The sequence below is a fragment of the Dama dama genome, chromosome 9 (assembly GCF_033118175.1).
Source record: "Dama dama isolate Ldn47 chromosome 9, ASM3311817v1, whole genome shotgun sequence".
Lineage (NCBI taxonomy): Eukaryota > Metazoa > Chordata > Mammalia > Artiodactyla > Cervidae > Dama > Dama dama.
Window position 1 is genome coordinate 42,284,120 of NC_083689.1, and position 25,236 is coordinate 42,309,355.

General features: G+C 38.2%; 1 pseudogene; it reads left to right on the forward strand.

Moving 5' to 3' along the window:
• Positions 1 to 646: 646 nt before the first annotated feature.
• On the forward strand, positions 647 to 24,185 carry LOC133062811 (vomeronasal type-2 receptor 116-like; annotated as a pseudogene).
• Positions 24,186 to 25,236: the final 1,051 nt, after the last annotated feature.

The window sequence follows — 25,236 nt, forward strand, 5'->3', positions numbered from 1 at the left end:
GAAAGCTAGTGTGGCTGAACCAAGAGAGGGCAAGAGAGAGAGGAGATGAGATTCCAGACAATCAGCAGGTCTACATCAAGGAGAGTCTTGGGGGAAGTTGAGTTTTAAATTATGGTAAAATATAGGTCAAGTAAAACTCATAATTGGAAATATTTTAAAGTGTACAGTTCAGTAGTGTTAAATATATTCACATTGTTGTGCAACTAATCTTGAGAATGTGCAAAACTGAAACTCTATGTCCATTAAACAACAGCTCTCTATTTCCATAAAATCTCCCAGATGCTGGAAGCCTCCATTCTGCTTTCTGTCTCTAAATACTTGACTGTTCTGGGTAGGTCATATAAACAAATTTATCTGTATTTGTTCTTTTGTGACTAGCCTATTTAATTTAGTATAATATCCTTAAGGTTCATCTTTATTGTGGCATGTATCTGAATTTCTTTCTTTGAAAACCTGGAAACATTCCACTGTGTGGATGTACCACATTTGGTTTACCCATCCATTAGAACTTTGGTTTTTACACAGAGCAGGCAATATGTTAGCTGCTGGGGTACAACAGGACAAAGGTGAACTAGATTTCCTGACTTTGTGTAGGTCAGCATGTGGAGAGAACAGGGACAAATAATATATGTTCACAAAGGTAACCATGTCTGTAATGGGACAGACTCGTTGTTTGTGTCCTGGACCCTTGAGTCCTGGTTATGGGAGAAATCAGGGCCTTATAAAGGATGATGATTTAGAAATTTTGCACCTCCCCAAAGAACAGTGCACCATCCCTACAGGGAATCTCCACCCAGGGGACACAGACTCTCTGTCCTCAAAAGCCCATTCCACTGTTGTGTTGGGCCACCTGCTTCAGGATGGTTGGAAAAGGGAAGGACCAGTGAATTTCATGAGCAGGTGCTCACTGTCACACTTCATTTTCTGTGCAGTGTGTGTGGGACACCATGACGGTTGTTAATACACCTGGAAGCATCGCATGCAGGAAATGGAAATCTGTATCCAGGATGAATGTCTCTCCCAGAGAAAACAAAACACTGCCCTTTCATTGGCCAAATTGAAAGGACTGATCATCCCAGGGATTGTTCTCATCCCAAGGAAAGGACTCCGTCTTGGATCTCATTTTGAATTAAAAATACCTATCTTACCTTCACTTTTCACTTTACTCAATGTAATTTGTTGAAAAAAGTCTGTCCCTTCCACATTGAATGATAGTACAGTTTTGCCTCACTGCTTAAGTTTATTGCTAAGAACTTTTATTCCTTTTTGAACTGTTCTTCATGAGCATGTAGAAGCACAATAACTTAGGTGTATTGATTTTATATTGTGCAACTTTGCTGAATTTCCCCAGTGAGTCAAAATGTGTGCATTGGTTATTGTGTGTCTCTGTCTGTGTCTATGTGTAATCTGAGGGTTTCTACACGTTACACCATTTCATCTGTGAACAGGGATCATTTTTTCCTTCTTTTTTAATACATTTTTTTTCATATCTTTTTTCTTGCCTATTTTCTTGAGCAGGGTCCTCCTGCTCTATGTGGAGTAGAAATGGCAAAAGCAGGCATCTTTCTCTGAAAGGGCATCAGTGTTTTACTCTTAGCTATTACATTTATTTCTTTCCATATATTGGACCATCTTTCAGTTCAGTTCAGTCGCTTAGTCGTGTCCGATTCTTTGAGACCCCATGGACTGCAGCACGCCAGGCTTCCCTGTCTGTCACCAACTCCCGGAGTTTAGTCAGACCCATGTCCATTGAGTTGGTGATGCCATCCAACCATCTCATCCTCTGTCGTCCCCTTCTCCTCCTGCCTTCAATTTCCCCCAGCATCAGGGTCTTTTCCAATGAGTCAGTTCTTCGCATCAGGTGGCCCAAGTATTGGAGTTTCAGCTTCAACATCAGCCCTTCCAATGAACACCCAGGACTGATCTTTAGGATGGACTGGTTGGATCTCCTTGCAGTCCAAGGGCTCTTGTATGGCAAAAACCACTACAATATTGTAAAGTAATTGGCCTCCAACTAATAAAAATAAATGAAAAAAAAAAAAAAAAAGAGTCTTCTCCAACACCACAGTTCAAAACTGTCAGTTCTTTGGCACTCGGCTTTCTTTATAGTCCAACTCTCACATCCATACATGACTACTGGGAAAACCATAGCCATGACTATGCAGACCTTTGTTGACAAAGTAATGTCTCTGCTTTTTAATATGCTGTCTAGGTTGGTCATAACTTTCCTTCCAAGGAGTAAGCGTCTTTTAATTTCATGGCTGCAATCACCATCTGCAGTGATTTTGGAGCCCCAAAAATAAAGTCTGCCACTGTTTCCACTGTTTCCACATCTATTTTTCATGAGGTGATGGGACCAGATGCCATGATCTTAGTTTTCTGAATGTTGAACTTTAAGCCAACTTTTTCACTCTCCTCTTTCACTTTCATCAAGAGGCTCTTTAGTTCTTCTTCACTTTCTGCCATAAGGGTGGTGTCATCTGCATATCTGACGTTATTGACATTTCTCCCAGCAATCTTGATTCCAGCTTGTGCTTCATCCAGCCCAGTGTTTCTCATGATATACTCTGCATAGAAGTTAAATAAGCAGGGTGACAATATACAGCCTTGACGTACTCTTTTCCTGATTGGGAACCAGTCTGTTGTTCCATGTTCAGTTCTAACTGTTGCTTCCTGACCTGCATACAGGTTTCTCAAGAGGCAGGTAAGGTGGTCTGGTATTCCCATCTCCTTCAGAATTTTCCACAGTTTATTGTGATCCACACGGTCAAAGGCTTTGGCATAATCAATAAAGCAAAAATAGATTTTTTTTCTGGAACTCTCTTGCTTTTTTGTTGATCCAATGGATGTTGGTAATTTGATCTCTGGTTCCTCTGCCTTTTCTAAAACCAGCTTGAACATCTGGAAGTTCATGGTTCATGTATTGTTGAAGCCTGGCTTGAAGAATTTTGAGCATTACTTTACTAGTATGTGAGATGAGTGCAATTGTGCAGTAGTTTCAGTATTCTTTGGCATTGACTTTCTTAGGAATTGGAATGAAAACTGACCTTTTCCAGTCCTGTGGCCACTGCTGAGTTTTCCAAATTTGCTGGCATATTGAGTGCTGCACTTTCACAACATCATCTTTCAGGATTTGAAATAGCTCAGCTGGAATTCCATCACCTCCACTAGCTTTGTTTGTAGTGATGCTTCCTAAGGCCCACTTGACTTCACATTCTAGGATGTCTGGCTCTAGATGAGTAATCATACCACCGTGATTATCTGGGTTGTGAAGATCTTTTTTGTACAGTTCTTCTGTGTATTCTTGCCACCTCTTCTTAATCTCTTCTGCTTCTGTTAGGTCCATACCATTTCTGTCCTTTGTTGAGCCCATCTTTGCATGAAATGTTCCCTTGGTATCTCTAATTTTCTTGATGATATCTCTAGTCTTTCCCATTTGATTGTTTTCCTCTATTTCTTTGCACCGATCACTGAGGAAAGCTTTCTTATCTCTCCTTGCTATTCTTTGGAACTCTGCATTCAAATGGGTATATCCTTCCTTTTCTCCTTTGCTTTTGGCTTCTCTTCTTTTCACAGCTATTTGTAAGACCTCCTCAGACAGCCATTTTGCTTTTTTGCATTTCTTTTCCATGGGGATGGTCTTGATCCCTGTCTCCTGTACAATGTCACGAACCTCTGTCCATAGTTCATCAGGCACTCTGTCTATCAGATCTAATCCCTTAAATCTATTTCTCACTTCCACTCTATAATCGTTAGGGATTTGATTTAGGTCATACCTGAATGGTCTAGTGGTTTTCTCTACTTTCTTCAATTTCAGTCTGAATTTGGCAATAAGGAGTTCATGATGTGAGCCATAGTCAGCTCCTGGTCTTGTTTTTGCTGACTGTATAGAGCTTCTCCATCTTTAGATGCAAAGAATGTAATCAATCTGACCACCTTTAGATTCCAGGAATAAATGTCATTTGGTTATTTCTCACAATCCATTTAATGTGCTGCTGCATTCAGCTAGCTAGTATGTGCTGAAGATATTTCTATTATTATTCATGAGTATGTCCATCTATTGTTTTATTTTTTTGTATTGTTTTCTTCTGGTTTTGGTAGAAGAGTAATACTGGCCTCATGAAGTGAGTTAGAGAGAGTTCCCGTCTCTTCAATTTTTGAGAAGCATTTGAGAACAATGATTATTAACTAATTTTTATGTTTAGTAGAATGCAACAGTGAAACTATGTGGCACTGTTCTTTATTGGAATATTTGGATTACTGATTCAATCGTCTTACTAATTATAGATGTATTCAGATTTTCTATTTCTTCTTGATTCAGTCTTGGTTGAAACATTTCAGGAATTTGTCCCTTTTGTCTGGATTATCTAATCTGCTGATGTGCAGTCGTACAAAGTGTTCTCTTTGAATTCTTTGTTTCTATTATTTTAGCAGTAATGCTCACAACATTTGTTTCTTATTTTGAGTAGTTGAATCTTCTGCCTTTTTTCTTAGCAATCTATTTAAAGTTTTGTCATTCTTGTGGATCTTTGCAAAGAACCGTTCGTTGATTTTTACATTGTTTTTCTCTCCTCTATTTTATCTCCCTCTAATCTACATTATTTCATTGTATGTAATAGATCTGAATTTAGATTTCCTTATTTTTCATAATTTCTTAACATGTAAAATTAAGTTGTTTATAAGATAGATTTGAAATAAAATTTTATTTGAGATAAAGTGGCTTCTTAATTACATATATCATGATCAGAAATTGATGATTAATTTTACCTTTTACTAAAAATCAGTATTATGCGAAAAAGTTCCACGTTGATTCCAGACCAGATTTTCCCAACCCTGCCAAGTCCCTTAAAGCAGTGGTTTCACAACAACCATGGGCTCTTTGCGAGGAAATCAGTCCTGAACAGAAGATGACAAAAGTCTCAGTGTCAGGATGGGCTTGTTCCCTCCAGCCCTAACTCTCTGCTCCTAAGCGGTGACGTTTGAGAGTCACGCACTATGATGAAATCACAGAGGTTAGAGGAAAGACATGTTTATGCTCATTGTTTTCCACCAGGTCGGAGGCGACAGGTGCAGAGCCCCAGGACAGGGGCCTCCCCGGTGGTCCTCCATGAGGCTGATAGGAACCGGTAAAAAGAGGAAGCCAGGCTGCTCCGCTCACAGTGACACTGGGGGTGAGGTGTCAGCACCGTGACTCCCTCGTAAATACCTCCTTTATGATTTTAACTGTGCCCCCGTCCCACACGTCAGCCCGCACACGTCCTGGAGTGTTTCCCCGGGCTCAGAGACGAGTGTTAGAGGGCATGTGCTGTGGTGCTGGTGAGGAAAAGTGTTCTGTTCTGAGGGCAGAGCCTACAGACTTGCTCCTTGATCCAGCTTCTCCTCAGCTGAGCTTAGACACAGGTTTTAACTCCGCTGGGCTGACCCTGCCATGCTTTCTGAATCTTGCGCCCTTTACACACTGCCAGTGAGACGTATAAAGACGGTGTTTACAACACCAGAAGCCAAGTGTCTGCAGAGATGGGGATCTGATGGTGGGTGCGTTTCTCCTCTTGTATTCTTTAGGCCAGAAAGCAAAAATATTCCAGCTGTCTTTTGTGCACAGACCAGAAGAAGTGACAACCATTAGTTAAGTTCTTGTTTGCACATACAAATGTGTGCGTGTTTCATCCCCTTGAAAATGATCTCAGTGGTGCACAGAAGTGGCAGAAATATAGACGAATGGGATTCTGAGTGTTCTATTGCTTCTTTGTCTTTGAAATTTTTTTCCCTCCTTACTCTGTTCAAGACAGAGAAGTGAATTATGCATCTATCCTGTTCATTCCATCAGCAGAATATCCACGTTTAGTTCCTGGAGGTCTTAGAATCAGTGAGACTGCTGACCCCCAACCCGTCCCATTGTTAGGACCCTTAGGCTGAGGCACACAATGCTTTTGTGACACTGATCATCCTGGCCACACTTAGGAGAAACTGGCTCAGCCTGAATGCTCACTATTAACAGACACTGCTGAAATGTACTGTCCTAGAGAGACCCTAAGTGCCTTGGATTCACCACCATAAAAATAGAAGTCCCCTAAAGATCGTTAATCAAATCCCATCAGGAGTGTGATATTCAGCTCATTATTCCAAAAGCCAAGAGTAGAAAATTCAGTAATATTTCAGAGAGTGTCAAACCCCTTCATTTTTATGCATATCCTTAACCTCTCAAAAAAAAAAAAAAGAGAAACATTGCCTTAAAATCTGGACTTTGTATACTTTTGTGAAATGTATGTCTGTGGTTGATTTATAATACAGAAGCTTGAAAGGTGGTTTTCATCAAGCAGCCTGTGTTCTGTTCATGATTTGTTGAGTGAAAGGATAAACAGTGCTTCTGCAACATTTCTCAACATGCCTGTGTCCTCAGACGAGTGAGGAGGTATTTAGAACCTATGTACTATGCTTCCTTACTAGTTCTTTTTGGAACTGTCTTAAACCCAATCGTCTGTGCAGGTGTCCTGCATTGGAGGGCTCTGACCTTTTCTCTGATCTGGGGGTTGACCTCTGTCTGCCCCATCTTTGTCCCCTCCAGCTGTCTCATGTCACGTTTTCTTTCCTCTCGGTGTGCTTCTGGATCTTGTGCCAAAATATGAATTGCAGTGTTTTATAGAAATTGTTTCATGCGTGTACATTCTCTAGTTTTGTGAAAGCTACTGATTATTTTCCCTCTACCAGGGTTAGGATGGTAGGAAGGGCTAACAAGGAATGAAGGAAACTCTCTGATCTCAGGCATTGTGGGGGGGAAGAGAGAACCTGTTTTGTCCATGAGGTCTGTGGCGGGCGGGGAGGGGTGAGAGTTTTTAGTGATGTCACAAGGCTAGAGGTCAAATTTCACTGCCTTCCTTCTGGGCAGCAAGCAGGAATCTTTCTGCACATTTCCACTCTGGGCTTAAGATCTACAGGTATCGTGTGATTGACAACTCTGGAATGTTTTCCTAAACTGTGTGGGTTATTACATGGGTATATACTGTCAATATGATTCTGTAAACTGTTTCTTACACATAAAAATTATCATAAACATTATTTAACATGGGAAAATGGACTTTTACATTATTGTTTAAAATCTACAAATGTGATTTCATATAGATGTGGAATATTAAGCCATTGTCATTAATTTTATGCAATAATAAATAAGGGATTATTAATTCTTCCTGATAAGCTTGGAACAGTTCTGTGATTTCAGTAAGTTCAAATTGTTGGGTCAAGACCCATGCACTTTCATACAGCGTTTGGTATGTATGTGTTATCAAGAAACCTACTGCGTGGATCCTCTATGACCCACCTCCCAGAATATTGGAAATAAAAGCAAAAATAAACAAATGGGACCTAATGAAATTTAAAAGCTTTTGCACAACAAAGGAACCTATAAGCAAGGTGAAAAGACAGCCCTCAGGTTGGGAGAAAATAATAGCAAACGAAGAAACAGACAAAGGATTAATCTCAAAAATATACAAGCAACTCCTGAAGCTCAATTCCAGAAAAATAAATGACCCAATCAAAAAATGGGCCAAAGAACTAAACAGACATTTCTCCAAAGAAGACATACAGATGGCTAACAAACACATGAAAAGATGCTCAACATCACTCATTATCAGAGAAATGCAAATCAAAACCACAATGAGGTACCATTACACGCCAGTCAGGATGGCTGCTATCCAAAAGTCTACAAGCAATAAATGCTGGAGAGGGTGTGGAGAAAAGGGAACCCTCTTACACTGTTGGTGGGAATGCAAACTAGTACAGCCGCTATGGAGAACAGTGTGGAGATTTCTTAAAAAACTGGAAATAGAACTGCCATATGACCCAGCAATCCCACTTCTGGGCATACACACTGAGGAAACCAGATCTGAAAGAGACACGTGCACCCCAATGTTCACCGCAGCACTGTTTATAATAGCCAGGACATGGAAGCAACCTAGATGCCCATCAGCAGATGAATGGATAAGGAAGCTGTGGTACATATACACAATGGAATATTACTCAGCCATTAAAAAGAATTCATTTGAACCAGTCCTGATGAGATGGATGGGGCTGGAGCCCGTTGTACAGAGTGAAGTAAGCCAGAAAGATAAAGACCAATACAGTATACTAACGCATATATATGGAATTTAGAAAGATGGTAACGATAACCCTATATGCAAAACAGAAAAAGAGACACAGATGTACAGAACAGACTTTTGGACTCTGTGGGAGAAGGCGAGGGTGGGATGTTTCGAGAGAACAGCATCGAAACATGTATGTTATCTAGGATGAAACAGATCACCAGCCCAGGCTGGATGCATCAAACAAGTTCTCAGGCCTGGTGCACTGGGAAGACCCAGAGGAATCGGGGAGAGGGAGGTGGGAGGGGGGATCGGGATGGGGAATGCATGTAAATCCATGGCTGATTCATGTCAATATATGACAAAAACCACTACAATATTGTAAAGTAATTAGCCTCCAACTAATAAAAATAAATGGGGAAAAAAAAAAAAGAAACCTGCTGCGAAACTAGCACTTCACAATGCAGCCAGCAGAGGGCAGGGTCGTCCTTTTCCTGCATTCTTGCCAAATTGAATATTCTCTCTGCTTCACCTTCGAGGCACAAAATCTAAGGCCTTCATATTAATGTGCACATTTTTGCTTGTTAAAATCTCAATATTGGTGCCTGTGATTTTAGACCATTGAACTTATTTGTCAAATTATGTGTTTGTTCATAGCCTTTGTCTTTAATAATCTCTACTGAGGTGCTGGTCTTTTGCTTATTAATTTATAAAATGCTTTATGTAGTACTTGTCTGAGCCCTTTACAGTAATTTATCACAGTTTCTTTCTTGCCGTTTAATCCTGGGGAGGAGTGGAGAATTATGAAAATTCTCCCATTTATGTAGTTAAATCTTTTATTTTTCTACTTTTGTTTCATGTTTCATCAAAGTCAAAAATTTATGTGTAAACATCTATATTGAATTTTTAAATCAATGTTTTATTGAGATATAATTTCCCTAATATAAAATTAAGCCTTTTACAGTGTACAGTTCGTTGGCTTTTGTGTTTTCACAGATTTGTGTATCCATCCCTACTATCTAACTTAGAACATGAGTATTACCCCAACATGAAATTCTACACCTATCATCAGTCTATTCCCATATTCTTCTCCTCCCAATCCTGGTCTGTAACCTACTCTCTCTAAGTGTTTTATTGTTCTGGTATTTCATATAAGTATTTATGTAATATATAGTTATTATTAATATATTTTTTGAGTGGCTTCTTTTACTTAGTTTCCTAGTGGATTATCTGTCTGAAAGATCTATTCACTGTTGAAAATGGGATATTGATGTCTCTATTGACATTGAATTGTTGTCTATTTCTCCCTTGTTATCTGTTAGTATTTGCTTAGTATATCACCATACTCCTATAAAATAAGATGTAGGAAAGGAATCTTTAGAAGATGTGGTTTATCAATTTGAGGTAGTTCCCTCTGCTCCTAGTTTGCTAAGGTTTTATTAGTTAAGGATTTGAGAGTATTTGCTACACTTGATCTGCACACATTCAGATGATCAGGTTTTCTTGCTTTATTTTGCTAATATGGTAAATTATGTTGATTTTTCAGTGGTAGCACAGCCTTTTATTTCTAGAATGATCTCAGGAAAATTATACTGTTTACATGCATATACACACATATACCTATATATATGTATATGTAATCAATGTGAAGATGTATAAAAAGACATTTGTCTGTAGTATTATTTTCTTCCAATTTTCTTGTCTTGTTTTTATTATGGTAATGCTAGCTGCACAGAATGATTTAGGAAATATTACATATTTTTCTTTTTCCTGGAACAGTTTTTAAAGAATTCATCTGATCTCTAGCTGAAATGTTTTGGAGAAGTTATAGTTTTCTGTTCTTTCTGCCTTTGAGTGCTGTGACAAGTACCATGTCATACTTTTTCTCTTTTTTTGTCTTTAAAGGCCTTGTTTAATTCTATTGGCTAAAATTTACATAAAATGAATACATTTGGATTTGTTCCTGGAATGGAACAGAAATCAATTTTTCAACATCCAACTTTGTGTCCTGGTTCTTCCAGCTTTAGGAGAACTGGTTGGAGAGAAGTAGATGTTTTTCTGGAACTCTCTTGCTTTTTCGATGAACCAGAGGATGTTGGCAATTTGATCTCTGGTTCCTCCGCCTTTTCTAAAACCAGCTTGAACATCTGGAAGTTCACGTATTGCTGAAGCCTGGCTTGGAGAATTTTGAGCACTACTTTATTAGCATGTGAAATGAGTGCAATTGTGCGGTAGTTTGAGCATTCTTTGGCATTGCCTTTCTTAGGGATTGGAATGAAAACTGACCTTTTCCAGTCCTGTAGCCACTGCTGAGTTTTCCAAATGTGCTGGAATATTGAGTGCAGCACTTTCACAGCATCATCTTTCGGGATTTGAAATAGCTCAACTGGAATTCCATCACTTCCAGCAGCTTTGTTCGTAGTGATGCTTCTTAAGGCCCACTTGACTTCACATTCCAGGATGTCTGGCTCTAGGTGAATGTGAGTGATCACACCATTGTGATTATCTGGGTTGTGAAGATCTTCTTGGTGCAGTTCTGTGTATTCTTGCCACCTCTTCTTAATCTCTTCTGCTTCTGTTAGGTCCCTACCATTTCTGTCCTTTATTGAGCCCATCTTTGCATGAAATGTTCCCTTGGTATCTCTAATTTTCTTGAAGAGATCTCTAGTGTTTCCCATTCTATTGTTTTCCTCTATTTCTTTACACTGATCACTGAGGAAGGCTTTCTTATCTCTCCTTGCTATTCTTTGGAACTCTGCATTGTAAATATACTAGAATGGAATCCTCATATGAGATGAAGTGTGCATCAATTGAACTGAGTACTAAATTCACTCTTCTTTAAAATTTATTTTACATTTCTTAATTTTTAATGTTTATTGTATATTGGAGTACAGTTTATTAATAATATTGTGTTGACTTCAGGTATTTAAAGTGATTCAGTTACACATAAACTTGTATCCTTTTTAAAATAATTTTTAAAATTATTTTCTCATTTGGGTTATTACAGAATATTGAGCAGAATTCCCTGTGCTACACAGTAGGTCCTTGTTCATTATTAATTGCAAGAATAGTAGTGGAACATTTCATCCTAAACTCTCAATTTATCTCTCACTTCCACCCTTCCCCCTGGTAAACATAAATTTGTTTTCAAAGTTTGTATTTTTTTTCAGTTCTGTAAATATGTTCATTTGTATCATTTGTTAGATTCCACATACAAGTGATATCATATGATATTTGTCTTTGTCGAGTTTACATTACTTGGTATGGTAATCTCCAAGTTCATCCATGTTGGTGTAGATGCCATCGTTTTATTCTTTTTAATGGTTGAGCACTATTTTATTTTATATATGTACCACAGTTTGTTTATCTTTTCATCTTTCAATGGTCATTTATGTTCATTCCATGTCTTGGCTATGGACAATGAACAGTGTCAATGAACAGTAGGGTCCATGTATCCTTTGCAACCATGTTTTTTTCATATATGTGTGTAGGAGTGGAATTGCTGGATCATATGTTAGCTCTATTTTTAGTTTTATAAGGAACTTCAGTACTATTCTCCATAGTGGCTCTACCAATTTACATGCCCACCATTTATTTAAGAGGATTTTCTTTTAGATACATGCTCTCCAGCATTTACTATTTACATATTTTTCAATGATGGCCATTCTGACTGGTGTGAGGTGATATATCCCTGTAGTTTTGATTTGCATTTCTCTAATAAATTCCGTGAGCTGGTGATGGACAGGGAGACCTGGCGTGCTGCGATTCATGGGGTCACAAAGAGTCTAACACGACTGAGCGACTGAACTGAACTGAATAATTTGCAACGTTGAGCACCTTTTCCATGTACTTCTTGCTCATCTGTTCTTTTTCTTTGGAGAAATGTCTACGTAGGTCTTCTGTCCCCTTTTTGACTGGATTGTTTGTTTGTTTTGATATTGAGCTGCATGAGCTGTTTGTAAATTTTGGAGGGTGATCCCTTTTGTCCATATAATTTACAACTGTTTTTTCATTCTGTGGGTTGCCTTTTGTTTTATTTATGGTTTATTTGCTGTGCAAAAGCTTTTGAGTTTTGTTAGGTCTGACTGGTTTGTATCTGTTTTCATTTTTATTACTCTAGAAAACAGATTGAAGAAGATATTGCTGTGATTTATATCAAAGTGTGTTCTGCCTATGATATCCTCTAAAAGTTTATTATTATTATTTATTTATTTATTTATTATTCACCATGCTGGATCTTTAGTTGTGGCACATAGGATCTTTGATCTTTACTGCAACATGTGGGATTTTTAACTGTGACAGGTGGAATTTTCAGTTGCAGTATGTGGGATCTAGTTCCCCAAATAGGGATTAAACTTGGGCCCCATACATTGGGGCCCATACATAAGTTTTAGCCCCTGGACTACAAGGAAGCCCCTCTTCCAAGAGTTTTTATAGTATCCAGTTTTATATTTAGGTCCTTAATATATTTGGGGTTTATTTTTGTATATGGTGTTAATGAATGTTCTAATTTAATTTTTTTTTTTGCATATAACCATCCAGTATTTCCAACACTATTTATTGTAGAGGTTGTATTTCTTCCATTGTATTGTTTTGCCTCATTCATTGTAGATGAATTGAGCATAGGTAGGTGGGTTTATTTCTGGTCTTTTTATTCTGTTTATTTGATATGCTTGTCTCTTTTTATGAAAGTACCATACTGTTTTGATGACATTAGTTTTGCAATAGAATCTAAAGTCAGAGAACCTGATTCTTCCAGCTCCATTTTTCTTTCTCAAGATTGATTTGATTATTCAGTGTCTTTTGTATATCCATACAAATTTTAAGATTTGTTTGTTCTAGTACTATGAAAACATCATTGGTAATTTGATAGAAAATGCATTGACTGTCGGTTACTTTGGGTGATATAGTCATTTTAATAATATTGATTCTTCCAACCCATGAACATGGTATATCTTTCCGTCTGTTTGTTTCATTTTCTATTTCTTTCATTAGTGTCTTATAGATTTTTGAGTATGGGTATTTTCTATCCTAAGATAGGTTTATTTTTAGATATTTTATTCTTTTTGATGAGGTGATAAATGTAATTGTTTCTTTAATTTCTCTTTCTGATCTTTCATTGCTAGTATCTAGAAATGCAACAGATCTGTGTATTAATTTGCATCTTGCTACTTTACAAAATTCATTGATGAGCTCCAGTAGTTTTCTGGTAGCATCTTTAGGATATTTTTTTATATTTTACCATGTCATTTGCAATCATTGACAATTTTATTTCTTCTTTTCCAATATGAAATACTTTTTTTTTTGGAAATACTTTTTTTTTTTGTTTCTTCTATGATTGCTGTGGCTAGGACTTCCAAAATTATTTTGAAAAAAAGGGAAGAGAGTTGACATCCTTGTCTTATTCCTAATCATTAAGGAAATGATTTCAGCTTTTCACCATTGAGTATAATGTTAGCTGTAGGTTTGCCATATGTGGCTTTTATTATATTGAGATATGTTCCATCTGGTTTCCCAGGTGGCTCCGTGGTAAAGAATCTGCCTGCCAGAGCAGTAGTCACAGGAGACATGGGTTTGATCCCTAGGTTGGGAAGATCCCACGGAGGAGGGTATGGCAACACACTCTAGTATTCTTGTCTGGAAAATTCCATGAACAGAGCAGTCTGGTAGACTACAGTTCATAGTCACAAAAAGTTGGACACAACTGAGCACACACACACAAAATCTTCCCTCTATGCCCACTTTCTGGAGAGTTTTTTAAAAGCATAAACAGATGTAATTATGTCAAAATATTTTTTCTGCATTTATTGAGTTATAAAGTCTCTATTCTTCACTTTGTTCATATGGTATATCATTAATTTATTTGCATATACCAAAGAATCCCTGATTTCTGGGATAAATTTCACTTGATTATTGTGTATGACCCTTTTAATGTATCATTGCATTCGTTTTGCTAGTATATTGCTGTGTCTATGTCCATCAGAAATATTGGCTTGTAATTTTCTTTTTGTGTGATATTTTTGCCTAGTTTTGGTATCAGGTAGCTTGGTATGGTATGGTATGGTTTGGTATGGTAGCCTCATAGAATGAGCTTGGGAGTATTCCTTCCTCTGTAATTTTAGAGAAGAGTTTGAGAAAGGTTGGTAATAGCTCTTTTCTATATGTTTGATAGAATTCACCTGTGAAGCCATCTGGCCCTGGACTTTTGTTTGTTGAAAAAATTTTAATCCCTCTTTCAACTTCATTACTTGTGATTGGTCTGTTCATATTTTCTATTTTTTTCCTGGTTTAGTCATGGAAGATTGTACCTTTTATGAAGTTGTCTATTTATTCCAGATTGTCCATTTTATTGGCATTTAGTTGCTTGTATTAGTCTCTATGATCATTTTTATTTTTGTGTTGTCTGTTGTAACTTCTCTTTTTCATTTCTAATTTTATTCCTTTGAGCCCTCTCCCCTTTTTGTTGGTGAGTTTGGCTAAAGGTGTGTCCGTTTTGTTATCTTTTCAAAGAACCAGGCTTCAGTTTCATTCATCTTTTCTATTGTTTTCTTCATCTCTATCTTATTTACTTCTGCTCTGATATTTATAGTTTCTTTCCTTCTGCTAACTTGGTTTTGTTTGATCTTCTTTGTAGAGTTGCTTGAGGTGTATGGTTAGGTTGTTTGTGACTTTTCTTGTTTCCTGAGATAAGATTGTATTGTTATAAACTTTCCTCTTAGAATTGCTTTTGCTGAGTTTTATAAGATTTGAATAGCTGTGCTATCACGTTAACTTTCTGTAGGTATTTTTGATATCTGCTATTTTTTCAGTAATTCATTGGTTGTTTAGTAACATATTGTTTAGTCTCATGTGTTTGTTACTATGTTTTGCTTTTAGTTGATTTCTTATCTCATAGTGTTGTGTTCAGAAAAGATATTTGATACGATTTCAAATTTCTTAAATTTTCTATGAGTTCACTTTGTGTCTCACATTGGGATAAATCCCAGAGAATGTTCCATGTGCACTGAGCAGAATGTGTATTCTGCTGCTTTTGGATGGAATGCTCAGTAAATGTCAGTTAAGTCCATCTGATGTAACGTGTCATTTAAGACCTGTGTTCCCTTATTGATTTTCTGTCTGGATGATCTGTCCATTGCTGAAATGGGGTGTTAAAGTTCCCAAATAGTGTTGTGCTGTTTTCAATATCTTCTTTTTATGGCTATTAGTATTTGCCTTGTATATTAAGGTGCTTTTGTGTTGGGTGCATATATATTTACAATTGTCATATGTTCTTCTTGCATTGATCCCTTGATCATTATTTAGTGTCTTTGTCTCTTTTAGCAGTCTCTATTCTAAATTCTATTTCATCAGATATGAGTATTGCTACTCCAGCTTTCTTTTGTTTTCCATTTACATTATATAGCCTTTTTCATCCCCTTACTTTCAATCTTTACATGTCCCTAGATTGGAAATGCATCTCTTGTTCACAGCATATATACAGGTCCATTCAGCCAGTCTATCTTTTGGATGGAGCATTTAATCCAAAGATAATTATTGATATGTATGTTTCTATTGCCATTTTGGTGATTATTTAGGATTTGCTTTCGTAGTCTTTTTTCATCTCTTCCTGTTTTATTCTCTGCTCTTGTATTTGGTAACTAACTTTAGTATCATGCTTGGATTCTTTGTTCTTTTGTGTGTGTTGTATCTATTGTAGATTTTAGTTTTGTTGTTACCAATTGGTTTTGATATGGTAGTCTACATTTAAACAAGACTCTCAAATTGCTGGTATTTTAATTTCAAATGCATTTAAAAAACCCTGTATTTGTGCTCTTCTCACAGTTGCTGGTTTTGATATCATATTTGAGAGTGATTTCCTACCATTACTGTATGTTTGCCTTTGTTGTTTAGTCCATAAATCATATCTGACCTTTTTGCAACCTCATGGAGTGTAGCCTGCCAGGTTCCTCTGTCCATGGGATTCCCAGGCAAGAACACTGGAGTGGGTTGCCATTTCCTTCTCCAGGGGATCTTCCCAACCCAGGGATTGAGCCTGCATCTCTTGTATTGTCAGACAGATTCTTTACACTGAACCACCTGAGAAGCCCATGTTTGCCTTTACCTGTAGGCTTTTCCCTTACTAATTTTCCTGTTTCTAGGTGTGGCATTTATTATTTTTTTTCTCAGACAATTTTCTTTAGCATTTGTTACAATGCTGTTCTGGTGGCATTGAATTATTTTAGCTTTTGCTTGTCTGTAACACTTTTGATTTGTCTGTTGAATCTGAAAGAAATCCTTGTTAAGTAGAGTATTGGTTATAGGTTCTTCCCTTTCATGTCTTTAAATATGCTCTTCCGCCATGTATAGTTTCTACTGATAAATAAACTGACTATCATGTGAGTTTCCTTGTATGTTATTTGCTGCCTTCTTTGTGTCACTTTTAAATTTTTTTCATTGATTTTAAATTTTGTCAGTTTGATTACCGTGTGTGTCTCTATGTGTTGCTCCTTGAGCTTATCCTTCCTGGGACTCTCTCTGTGCCTCCTAGACTTGGGTGAATGTTTCCTTTCCTATATTCAGGAAATTTTCAGCTATTATTTATTCAAATATTTTCTTTGGAACTTTCTATCTCTGTTTTCCTTCTGGGACTTTTATAATGCAAATATTGGTTCATTTAATGTCTCAGAGGTCTCTTAGTCTGTTCCCATTTGTTTTCATTCTTTTTTCTGTTCTGTGGCAGTGTCTTCCAGGTAACCCTTCCATTCTCCCTTAATATTTGTGCTATTGGTTTTTTCTAGTGTATTTTTTATTTCTATTATCTTACTGTTCAACTCTGTTGGTTTGTTTTGTTTGTCAGTTCTTTTAGGTCATTATTGAACATTTCTTGCATCTTCTCAATCCTTGCCTCCATTGTTTTGTTGAAATCTCTGATTACTTTCACTATCATTATTCTGAACTCTTTTTGTAGTAGGTTATCAATTTTGTTCTTTCATCTGGCACATACCTCTCTGCCATCTCATTTTGTCTTTCTGTGACTCCAGTTTCCATTCTGCAAGTCTCAGGGTACTATTCTTGCTTCTGTTTGCTCTCTGCTGGATGAAGCCATCTAAGAAGTTTGTGCAGGATTCCTGGGGAGAAACTTCACTGGTGAGTGGAGCTGGGTTGTGTCCCTCTGGTGGGCAGGGTCATGCTTAGGAGGACTTTAAGAAAGATGGAGCTGTGTTCCTGCCCTATTGATTATTTGGCTGGGGCATCTCAGCACTGGAATATATAGACTGTTGGGTGGAGCTAATGGCAGCCTCTGGGAGGGCTCATGCCAATGAGTATTCATCAGAGTTGCTGCTGCTGGGGTCTTTGTCCCTGCAATCAGCCATAGCTACTCTCACCTCTGCAGGAGACTTACCAATACTAGCAGGTCTGTTTGGCCCATTCTCTTACGAGTTCACTGTCTACCCACCCCCACTCTGGGTTCAGGTGCACAAAAACCTTGTGTGCATCCTTCAAGACTAAAGTCTCTGTTTCTCTTAGTCCTGTGGAATTCCTGTGATCAAACCCCACCGGCCAACAAGGGCAGGTCCTCTCTGGACTTCTCCTCCTGTTGCCAGATCCCCAAGCTGGAAAGTCTGATATAGGGCTCAGGAGTTTCAATCCTGTGGGAGAACTTCTGTGGTACAATGCTTTTCCAGTTTGTGGGTAGTTCATCCAACAAATACGGGATTAGATTTTACCATTGTGCTCCTCCTAGCATCTTGCTGTGGCTTCTTTTTTGCTTTGGATGTAAGGTATCTTTTTAGCAGGTTCCAGTGGTTTTCCTTTTTTTTTTTTTGATGATTTTTCAGCAGTCATTTGTGATTTTGGTGTTTTCATAAGGATAGGTGAACACCATCCCTCTTCACTGTCTTCAGCCACCTCTCTCATCTTTTGCCTTTGTGCCTGATCTAGTTTCACTTGTTCACAGGGTACTCCATGCTGAGGCATTGTGCCTACTGCTTCACACCAGAGTGCCTAGTGGGCAGTGACTGTGCCTGACACCTCAGCTCTGTGGGTTCTGTGTGCAAACACAATGTAATTTCATATATTTACTCTTTGAATGCAATGTCTAGACTTCATACTAAGTAATCTTACACACAATATGAGCCACTGTCTAAAATAAGCATGTTTGTACAGACAGTTATTTTAAATTTCAGCATATGTATTCATACAGCAGTTGAGTGAGTGCAATGAATAAAGGTCGTGGATGTAGTGGGAACTCTGAGCCTTATTTATGTATTGTGAAAGTCCTACTTATGTTTAAATAATCACATGTAGATTAAGTATTCAACTATTTTTTAAAATTCCATTTATGCATTCCCTGCTGGCTCAGAGGGAAAATTGTCTGCCTACAATGTGGGAGACCTGGGTTTGATCCCTGGGACTGGAAGATCCTCTGGAGAAGGAAATGGCAACCCACTCCAGTACTCTTGCCTGGAAAATCCCATGGACGGAGAAGCCTGGTAGGCTACAGTCCATGGGGTCGCAAAGAGTTGGACATGACTGAGCAACTTCACTTTCACTTTCATGCATTCCTTAGGTTATTTTCATGTCCTTTGATCATTGAACAATTCTATTATGTACGTCAAAACTTTGAACATGATTTCCTTTCATTTTAGTTGAAAATTCCACAGTAATATTTTGTTGATTAATAAAGCAATGATTTATGCCTTTAGAGTAATGTGTTATTGCTGGATAAAACTGCAATACTTGGATCAGGCATGCAGAATTGGATCATGATCTTCATTTCACCACACATACTGATACTTTGCCTCTTCATACCATACATTTATTGTTTCTTGAAGCTACTTTTAGTAAGGTGGTTGCTTTTCACATTATTAGGTACTTTTATCTCAAACCTACAGCCTTCTATGCAGCCAAGTATGGGAGTATAGTAAAATATTTTTCTGCACATAAATTTTCAGTATCATGAAAACATGACTATGTGCCTTGATCGAATTTTGGGGTGAGGTGGTTAAACAAGAGGAAGACAAGGTATGTTGCCAGGAGTGTATGAAATAAAAGTCATGAAATAATTTTATAAAATTTTGGCTATCTGTATAAATATTTCAAAAGAAAGACAGGTAACACAAACCTCATAACCCACACTTAGATGTCTAGATGATTCAACCAAGCAGGGAGTAGGGAGCACACACAGCAATGTAATAGAAAGTGAGACATCCTTTCTTCTTCTGGGAGAAATACAGATGTCCTCTGATAGCACCTAATCATGTGCAGAATTATGACCAGTGACTCTCTATTTTTCCTTTCAGATACCTAAATCTTTCTGTAGCCAGAGTTGCATTTCAGGATATAGGAAAATTCCACAAGAAGGAAGGCCTTTTTGTTGCTTTATTTGTGCTTTTTGCCCAGAGAGACACATTTCCCACCACACAGGTATAAAATGTTTACCCTATGATAAACATTACCCTATGATAACTCCACTTTTTTTTTTTCCTAGTGAAAAGGAAAGTGAAGGCATTGATAAAGGAGTCATGAACCAATCTCTTCACACATTTATTTATTCTTTTGTACTATTTGTTTTTATTATGGTATATTATACATAATATAAAATTTACTGGAACTTCCCTGCTGGATCAGTGACTAAAAATCCCCCTGTCAATGCAGAAGACACAGGTCAATGCAGAAGACATTGGTCTCAGAAAATCCTACATACCATGGGGCAAGTAAACGTATGCATCACAACTACTGAGCCCGTGATCTAAAGTCTGGATCCACAACTACTGAGCCCCTGTACCTCATCTACTGAAGTCTGAACACTAGAGCCTGTGCTACGCCATAAGAGAAGATGCTGCAATGAGAAGCCCATGCACCACAGCTAGAGAGTAGACCCTGCTCACCACAAATAGAGAAAGGCCCAGGCAGCAAAAAAGACCCAGCGCAGTCAAGTAAATACTTTTAAAAATTACCATTCAAATCATTCTTATGATTACAATTGAGGGACCTTAAATCCATTTGCATTGTTGTGCAATCATCTCCACTATCCCGCTGGAGAACTCATTATATCTAATTTAATTTCTGTTCCTTTGAAACAGTTACTCTCACTTACCCCCTCTCCTAGGGTCTATGAGCTTGAAGACTCCAATTACCTCATTTGGGTAGGATCATTTTGTATTTCCCCTTTGTAGACTGACTTCTTTTACTTAGGCTAATATTTTCAAGATTTACTCACATTGTAGCCTGGGTCAGAAAATGCATTCTTTTTAAGACTGACTAATGGTTCATTGTATGAATATACCACATTTTATTTATCTATTTGTTCATTAAGACATTTGGATTGCTTTTATCTTTTGACTACTGTAAACATTGGTGCTAAGAACATTGTTTAAGTATCTATTCATGTTACTGCTTTCAGTTCCTTTGAGTATAGACAGAGAAGGGGATTTGCTCAATTATATAGCACTTCTATGATAAAATTTTTCTGATTATTACATTTTTAATTGATGTATAATTGTTATGTTAGCTCCAGGTATACCATATAGTGATTAACTATTTTATAGATGATACTCAATTTAAGTTATTATAAACTATTGATATATTCCCTTTGTCAAGCAATATATTCTTGTAGTTTATTTTAACTTAGTAGTTTATATCTTTTAATCCATGATCCCTATCTTTCCTTCTGATTTGTAGATCCATACCATTGAGGTCAAAAAAGTCCTTGACATAATTTCGATCCTCTTAAAATAGCAGAGGCTTGTGGCCTATTACATCATCTGGTCCAGAAACATGCTTGTGCTTAGTTGATCGGTCATGTCTGACTCTCTGCGACCCCATGGACTATAGCCCACCAGTCTCCTCTGACCATGGAATATTCCAGACAAGAATACTGGAACAGGTTGCCATTTCCTCCTCCAGGAGATCTTCCAGACCCAGGGACTGAACCCATGTCTCTTGCATCTCCTGCATTGGCAGGCAGATTCTTTACCACTAGCGGCACCCGGGAAGCCCAGAAACATGTTACAGACACTTGAATTGAAGGTGTACTCTTTTGTTTTTGGATGAAGTGTCCTGTAGATAGATTTTAAGTCTGATCTAATGTGTTTTTTAAGGGCACTATTTGCTTATTGATCTGGATGATCACTCCACTGAAGTGCCTAGGTTGTTCAGTTCCCCTAATATACTGTCATTGTCAATTTCTCCCTTGATGCATGTTAATATTTGATTCATATATTTAAGTGCTCCTTTGTCAGTTTAACAAATGTTTCTTTTGTTGTTGGTGTTCTTTTATTTGAGACTATTCCCATGTTGCTTAACTTTCTCTGCCTATGTGAAATTAGACGAAACAGATGACTATTCTTGCCTTGAAGGGATGCCATTGTGCATTACAGCATCTATAGAAGTCTACATGTACCTAATGGCTTTGGTGGAGGAACTGGATCAGAAGTGAGCAGTATTCATATCTTCTTCTCAGGGGATGCTGGCAGCTCTCACTGTTGTAGGAGGTGGGGCAGAAGATTGAGGAATTAAAAATAGAGTTCTTTATGAGCAGGGTCTTCTTTTCTGTTCAGTGATCAACACTACCCAAGTGGGGATCGGGTCAGGCCAAAATGTCTGGAGTAGAAGCACTGAGGTTTGATTCTAAGTGATTCTGTTTGCTCTAAGTTTGCTCTTACCTCTTTCCATGTTGGCACTTTTGCCCCTGAGAGGGGCGATGCTGAAACAAAAAGGGATGAAACAGGTATCCATTGTGTTCAGGCGTGTGTGCACTTGCAGTCCAGGAAGACTGGTCACAGTTCCTGATGCTTTCACTCTGCTGCTTACCATTAATATTTGTAATTAGTGGCATCATCCAGATTAGATTTTGTGCCAGTTTCAAGCTGGTTTTCCCCCATTTCCACATCTGTAGCAGTCTTATCCTACAATGGATCTGCACTGTGGAGCAAGAAGGGCCATAACTGGCACATGAGTTGGGGTTTGAAGCAGTGAAACAGTTGTGAGAAACTACCCAGAATCCCAGAAAATTTCAGTGTGCTTCCTCTGCCTTTTTCCATGAGATTGGAAGAGCGTGTGTGTATGCGCACTCTTCATGAGCAGAATCTAGGTTTCTTACAGACTCACTCTCAGTCTCACTGCTTTTCCAACCAGCCTAGTGAACACTTACCCCCAGTCCAGTGTTGGACTCCAGAACTGGGACACCCAAGATGTACTTTGACCTATTCACTCCCCAGGGAGGGTTTCTGAGCCTGTGTGATCCTCCTCTTCTTTCTTGTTGGCTCTAGGACTGTTGGCCTGACTTGATAGCTTCTCTTCCACTTCTGAGTATGTGTGGGTCTTTCTTGCAGTTTTACTTTTATAAGAATATTTTCTACTTGTTTCCAGTTTGTTTCCAATAAAAACTATCTTACATGTATTCATGATGTGTTCACAGGTCCAAGTGAGCTCCACTTCCTTCTATTTCCCTACCTTGATGCTCTCCCATGTTTAGTCTTCTGAGGAACTCCCAACAGCTTTCCATTACAGCTGCGTCATTGACATTACCACCAGCAGTGTACAAAGGTTACAGTGCTCAACACCTGACATTTTGAAAATTACTTTTAAAATAGTAGTCATCCTAATCGGTGCAGAACAGTGTCTCACTGTTTTGCTTTGCATTTTGTAACATGTAGTACTGATGAACATTCTTTCATGTATATATAGCTTTTGTGGAGACATGTCTACACAAATTCTATGTTCATTTTTAATTGGTTTGTATTGTTTGTTATTTATGTGAGGTTGTAGAAATTCTTCATTTATTGAGGATATAATCCCTTAAATGAAGATTTACAAATATTTTCTTACTTTTCCTTTGTTGCCCCTTCATTCCCTTGATGTGGGATTTTGATGCACAAAAGTTTTAATTTAGATGAAGTGAAATTTTTCTGTTATTTTTCAATTTTGTTGCCTGTACACTAGGGATAATAGAGAAAATAGTAAGGGATTTGGTGACACTGACTGAGCACACATCATCCATCCTGACCTCTACACATGCTGAAGATTAAATTTACATGAATTTGGCCTTATCTGTACCCAAAAGCATTGTGACTTGCTCAGGAATAGAATCTAAACTTCAGGTGTCTGACAGTAATATCAGGGGTTACCAGCACATATAGTGACAGGAAAAGTGATGGGGAAAAAGAACAAATTCTGAAAATAAATACTGAGTCTGCTTTCTCCCCAGATGCAGAGCAGTGTGTCCAGTGTCCAGCTCAAGAGTATCCAAACAGTGAGAGGAATCGCTGCCTCCCAAAAGTTTTAACCTTCCTGGCCTTCAAGGATTTCTTGGGGATGTCACTGGCCTGTATGGCTCTGTGCTTTGGTGTCATCACAGCTGAGGTTTTGTGGATCTTTGTGAAGCACTGAGACACCCCCATCGTCTAGGCCAATAACCAGGCTCTCGGCTATGTCCTGCTCATCTCCCTCCTCCTGTGCTTCTTCTGCTCCTTACTCTTCATTGGCTGTCCCAACACAGCCACCTGCATCCTCCAACAAATCACCTTTAGAGCTGTGTTCACTGTAGCTGTTGCTACTGTTCTGGCCAAAACTTTGACTATAATTTCTGGTATTCAAGGCCAGGACACCAGGAAGAACCATGAGGCGACTGCTGGTAACAGGAGCCTCTAACTATGTCATTCCCGTGTGCTCCCTGATCCGAGTGATTATCTGTGGAGCCTGGCTGGGAACCTCTCCTCCATTCCTTGAGATGGACACTCATTCTGACCCCAAAGAGCTCACTATCATGTGCAACAAGGGCTCAGTCACTGCCTTCTACTGTGTCCTGGGATACCTGGGCTCCTTAGCCCTGGGGACTTTCTCCTTGGCTTTCCTGGCCGGGAACCTGCCTGACACCTTCACTGAAGCCAAGTTCCTGACTTTCAGCATGTTGGTTCTGCAATATCTGGGTCACCTTTCTCCCAGTCTACCACAAGCACCAAGGGCAAGGTCATGGTGGCTGTGGAGATCTTCTCCATCTTGGCCTCCAGTGCTGGGCTTCTAAGCTGTATCTCTGTCCCAAAGTGCTATATCATTCTTATAAGACCTGAGAAGAACTCTTTGAAAGGTTTCAGGAATGAAGTAGATTTTAAGAGAAATAGGCACTGAAGTTTTATCTCATAAGTTTCTATCACAATTTTGTCTTTGAACAAAAAAAGTCAGAAACAGAATAGTATTAATACATGTTTATTCATTCAGATATTAGGAACCATCAAAATTGCCTTATTTCTATTTATTCAAGAATTCGCTCTGTTTTTAAGAATATATTTGTAAAACTACCCTCAGCCATCCAGACTCACAGATAAGTGTTCTGTGTCAAATTATTATCTGTTTTCAAGGCTTTTGCTATTAAATCTAGCCATTTCCTTCATCATTAGGTATACAATAAGCATATCCTTGTAACTTAGGCCAATTCTGTACCTTAGAAAGCTCTTTTTAGACCTAAGAAAATTTCAAATTAATCTTTCTTGTGTCTTTTCTGTTTGTGTTTATAGACTTGCAGTAAGGGTCAAAGTATGCTTGGGTAAATAATTTACATTACACTTGACTTTCCCATGATTTATTTGAAATCTTATAGTTTACAATTTTATTTTGGTTAATTTTATTTCTTTTCTAAATACAGTAGTCAATTTTTGCAAACTGAAATGGGTTCTCCATCATTTTAAATCATCTTTTTCTAACTTACTTGAATTGGTAACTTCACTATATACCAAATTTTATGTATACATGAATTTGTTTCTGGAACACCTTTTTTCACCCCCTCAGTATTGTGATCACTCACCTAGAGCCAGACATCCTAGAATGTGAAGTCAAGTGGGCCTTAGGAAGCATCACTATGAACAAAGCTGCGGGAGGTGATGGAATTCCAGTTGAGCTATTTCAAATCCTAAAAGATGATGCTGTGAAAGTGCTGCACTCAATTTTCCAGCAAATTTGGAAAACTCAGCAGTGGCCACAGGACTGGAAAAGGTCACCTTTCATTCCAATCCCAAAGAAAGGCAATGCCAAAGAATGCTCAAACTATCACACAATTGCACTCATCTCACACGATAGTAAAGTAATGCTCAAAATTCTCCAAGCCAGGATTCAGCAATACATGAACTGAACTGTGCCATGAACTTCCAGGTGTTCAAGCTGGTTTTAGAAAAGGCAGAGAAGC